We start from the raw sequence: 5,262 nt of genomic DNA, 5'->3' as shown, positions 1-5,262 counted from the left end.
TGTATCTAGGTTATATTGTAACATATGTAAAATGTATGGGATTACCTGCCATCGGGGGGAGGGAGTGGAGGGAGGGAGGGGATAATTTGAAAAAATGAATAAAAAAAAAATTAAAAAAAATTTTAATTAAAACTTATGTTTGTATAAGAAAAAAAAAAAGCTTTTTATTTTCAAAACATCTGCATGGATAAATTTTCAACATTGATCATTGTAAAACCTTGTTTTCCAAATTTTTCCCTCTTCTCCCCACCCCCTCTCTTAAATGACAAGTAATCCAATATGTGTTAAATCCAAAATATATACATAAATATTTATAATATGTATTATTTTTCTGAATAAGAAAAATCAGATCAAAAAGAAAAAAATGAGAAAGAAAACAAAATGCAAATAGACAACAAGAAAAGCAGTGAAAATGTTATGTTGTGGTCCACACTCGGTTCCCACAGTACCCTCTTTGGGTGTAAATGGCTTTCTTCCTCACAAGATTATTGGAACTGATCTGAATCATCTCATTGTTGGAAAGGGCCACGTCCATCAGAATTGATCATCATATAATCTTGCTGTTGCTGTGTACAATGATCTCCTGGTTCTGCTCATTTCAATCAGCATTATTTCATGCAACTCTCTCCAGGCCTCTCTAAAATCATCCTGCTGATAGTTTCTTATAGAACAATAATATTTTTGGTAGAATCTCCAATCACAGAGTCATTTGATAACCAATGAGAAACTGCTAATGGTTCATGTTTTTTAGCAAGAAGCTAGTGCATGTGTCCTTTTCCATGTAGGCAAGATGCATGTGTATTGCTTCCTAGGGAGGGGGTGCCCCAGTAGTAATAGTATTTCATAAATGTTGTCTATACTTATTGAATAATTTTATTCAAGTCCCTGTAAGAAATTGCATCTTTTACCTGAACCAGTCACTTCCCATGCCAGTGTGATCATAGGCAAATCAATATTATCTCTGGGTTTCTGTTTCCTCCTCGAGGGAGGTCTAGACAGTCTCTGAGCTTCCTCTCCATCTGTGGTCGTATGGGTAGTGGGGAGGTGATCAACAGACAGTTTTGTACGGGATACAGCCTGAGTCTTGTCAGGGAAGATTTTAAGGGGATGCAGCCCCAGATTCTCTTAAAGCAAGCTTCCCTAAAACCCATTAAGAAAGATTTAAAGAAGTCTACAACCTGAGTCAGGTATCCACAACAGCAGGTCCTGTCTTCTTGGTCCACATTTTCGGTCTCCCCATGTGGCCACAAGGTGTCAGTGTTTTTTCATATTCAGGTTAGCTTGGGCAGCAATGGGGTCTCTGAAAGTCAGGACTTGGGATGTCATTAAAGTTGGAGAAAAGTCCTTTCTCCTTGCTGCCCGATCCCTGGCCATCAGAGTATCCCTGCTGAAGGCGGGGAACTATCTTTCCCAACACTTTTTTTTGAAGGCACATGTAGGGTTTTACTGAGAAATACTAGAGTCATTGATTATCCCGTTGGAGTCACTTACTTTATCGTAAGGGCCATGCTATCCTATCTGAATGCCCTATAGGATATGCTGGATGCAAATTTCATTTCAATGAAATTCACTTCCATTGGGCAGACATTTATTAAGTTCCTATGGTAAAAATCATAAGTTTATAGCCAGAAGAAGCTATTTAGTTCAATTCTCTTTTTACAAATAAAGAAACTGAGGTTTGAGAGATTAAACACCTCATCCCAGTTAACACTGGTAGCAAAGAGGCTGACCCGGCATTCACTTTGCCTCTAATTCTACCATACCATGTCCTTTCCAGCTTTAAATCCTCCTAAACCCATGATCCCTTGGGATGCTCCATGCTGCTTGAATTATAAAAGAGACGTTTCAAACTGGTACAGGAATCTGGGTGATTGCAATAGCCCTGTTTGAAATTATAGCAAAACCTTATTAATTTGGGTTAATGCCTGAGAAATCTGAATGATAGCAGATTCAAAGGAAGCGTAGCTTTATTATTTGCAAGTACATATGGTGATATAACAAATAACAAAGCAGTAACAAATCATGGTTTAATGAACTGATGATAAGTCATTTGTAATTAGTAGCATCTAATACTAATGTCTAAAATCAATTTGTCTTCTTAAATAGGTTAAACATTCTCTCAGAATGCAGTTTACACTTTCTGCTTGACCAAATTCTTCCTTGAGGGCCGGTATCTTGAGAGCTGCCCAGTCCAGCCTGGGAATTCCAGGGTCAGATTTTCAATCAGCTTCCTAATTGTTCTTTCTTTTTCCATTCTTTTCCTAACCCAAACCATACTCCAAATTGCAGCTGAAACGATCTTTTTAAGGCTTAGATCTAACCTAATCACTTCTTTGATCAAAAGCATGTCATGACTCTGTTGTCTCTTGGATAAAATATAAACTCTTCAGCATGGCATTCAAGGACCCCCTTAAGTTTTCAATCAACAATTTCTATCTTATTTGAAAACAATAATGGTAGCTAGCATTTTTATAGCACTTACTGTGTGCCAGGCACTGTGCTAAGTGTTTTACAAATATTCTCTCATTTTCTTAATAAGGAAACTGAGAGGTAGGTACTATTGTTGTACCCATTTTACAGATGATAAAACTGAGTCAAGGGGCAGCTAGATGGTGCAGTGGATAGAGCACTAGCCCTGAATTCAGGAGGACCTGAGTTCAAATGTGGTCTCAGACACTTAACACTTCCTAACTGTGTGATCCTGGGCAAGTCACTTAACCCCAGCCTCAGGAAAAACAAAACAAAACAAAAAAATTGAGTCAAATAGAGTCAAACAAATGATTTAGATAAGGTCATACAGCTAGTAAATTTCTGAGTCTGGTTTTTTAATTAGATTTTAATTTCCTGACTCCAGGCCCAGGGTTCTATCTGCTGTGCCATTTTAGCTAAACCCTTAAAGGAGAATTGAGGGAAGAAAAGGTAGTTTCCCCTACCCCTGCCCACTTCATGAGAGGATGGCCTTGTGAAACTTTGGAGAGCTGAGGAATTTGGACCACTTTTTAGCATCTAATCCAGTGTTCCTGGATTAGTTGTGTCCGCAACTGGAATGGCAGATGAACTAGACCCATTAAGGAAAGGCAACTTCAGCGATTCCAGTAAGCAAAAAGCTACTATGAAGGTCTCACAAAGAAAAGGCTTCAGCTACTTGGTCATAAGAGATCTCTAAACTTTGGACTGACTTTCACTTAGAGTCATATATTAGTGGGAGAGTGTGCCACTGATTTTTGAGGTGACATTTTATGGCATTTATTTTTACTATAACACTTTAGCAAATACTGCTTTCTAAAAGCTAATAATAAAAAAAGATTAATTAATATAAGCTGACAATCATAATAAAAAAGTTAATTAATATAAGCTGATAATCATAATAAAAAAAGTTAATTAATATGAGCTGACAATGAGAAAAACCTTAGACCTAGAATACTAAAAAACTCAATAACAACAACAAAAAACTTTGACAGCTATTTGGAAGATGGATTGGAGAGGGAAGGGATCTGAAAAAGGAAAATCAAGTACATTGTTGTTGAGTTATATCTGGCTCTTTATGACTCCATTTGAGGTTTTCTTGGCAAAGATACTGAAGTGGCTTGTCATTTCCTTCTCCAGCTCATTTTTCAGATGAGGAAACTGAGACAGAGTTAAGTGACTTGCCTAGGTTCACACAGCTTTACTAATCTAAGGTTGTATTTGAGCTCAGCAAATTGAGTCTTCCTGATTCCAGTCCTGGTGCCCTATCCACTGTGCCATTTAGCTACCCCCAAACAAGAGATTACAATAATTTAGAGAGATCTAAAATAAGGTAGTGGCTATGTGAGTAAAAGTTATGGATAAAGTGCTGTATAACACAGCACTAAGGAGAGAATAACACTATATCTATATATATTTTAAGGAGAAAAGGTTAGCGCTCCCCTCCACTAGAATGGACACTGTCCTATTGGCCCATATAACACATAAGAGTATGGATAAGGAAATACTTTCTTTTGTAGGTCTCTTAAGGATTAGGATCTTGCCTGGGGTCAATCACACATAGCCAATATGTGTCAGAGATGGGACTGTAGCCCAGTTTTTCCTGCCTGAGTCAATAACTCACCTTATTGGGAAGCACAGAAAACTTGTTTCTTATCCCAAAAAATGGATTTTTTTTTCCTGCCAAATTCTGCTTTGAAGTAAGAGTAGGGAAAGGGAAATCAAATGGTTTCGTTCCAACTCTCTTGCTCACCCTGACCCCAACCAGACTGGTTTTTACAGGAGAATTCATTAAAAGTGGAACCCACAAGTGGGGGTCAAGGGGAGTGGGGAGGAAGTATGTGTACATGAGCACACATACACGAACACACATATGCACAATTAATCCCCCAAACCACAATGCGTCTTCCATTACTTTTTCCTTTGGAGAGAGTAGAATGGCTAAGCAACCCTGAGAGACTTGGCAGATGTGAGGTTTGGAGGCAGAGGGACAGTTGGAAGACTATAAATTTCAAGAGTTTGGGGGTATTAATGTGTTGCCTAGAAACAAGAGACCAAATAGGAAACAGGAAACCCCAGGAGAGAGATGCTTCAATATTTCAGTATCATTACCGGAGGAGAAGGCTGCTTTCCCGGAGACCCAAACAGCAGCTCTCATTCTCCCTTTTCCCCAGCAACAAATAAAAAGTACCTCCCCTCCATATATTATATATATCTAGGTCCTGTGCTTCTGGGAGGCTCACGTGTATTTATGTATATCTGTGTGTGCGCTCACAAACGCACACGTGTAGCCTACACTGTGCACATTAATGCTATGAAGAATTCTGCCAGGAGGCCCAGAGCCCATTTCTGCCGGCTCCAGGATGAACCTGGCATTTGAGGAGAGACGTCTTCTAACACTTCCAAGTCTCCTGCAGCTGCAGACAGCCTCAGGGAGGCAATGCCTTTATTATTTCCATGTGTGTGACCCATAAGAGCATCGTACTCTGCATGTCTATGCCACGCCACGAATCTGGAGTTGGAGCCAGATGTGGCAAGATGCAGAGGTTTCCAGTGGGATGTGTGGGTTTGGGGAAACCCAGAGTCATTAACATAATAAGGATCTCCAACATCTGGCTCCAACCTTCTCTCTCGCCAGTTCCCCTTAAGCTCATCTGGAACCCCTCTAACTTTTTGGACTTGGTTTTTCTTTACATAGGCTGTCTCTGTTCTAGGTAGATGCCTTCCTCCTGTCTGATCTTTGCATCCTGGACCTTTTTTGGAATTTTCCCTATCCAGAGAACTTTCTGTGCACTT

The 5,262-nt window shown here is 39.5% G+C and overlaps 1 pseudogene; it reads left to right on the top strand.

Moving 5' to 3' along the window:
* The first annotated feature begins 3,875 nt into the window (after positions 1 to 3,875).
* LOC141542089 (U6atac minor spliceosomal RNA) lies at positions 3,876 to 3,984 on the top strand (annotated as a pseudogene).
* Positions 3,985 to 5,262: the final 1,278 nt, after the last annotated feature.

This window comes from Sminthopsis crassicaudata, chromosome 4, assembly GCF_048593235.1.
Source record: "Sminthopsis crassicaudata isolate SCR6 chromosome 4, ASM4859323v1, whole genome shotgun sequence".
Lineage (NCBI taxonomy): Eukaryota > Metazoa > Chordata > Mammalia > Dasyuromorphia > Dasyuridae > Sminthopsis > Sminthopsis crassicaudata.
The sequence above is the reverse complement of the archived record's forward strand: the minus strand, read 5'-3'. Positions and strand labels throughout refer to the sequence as shown.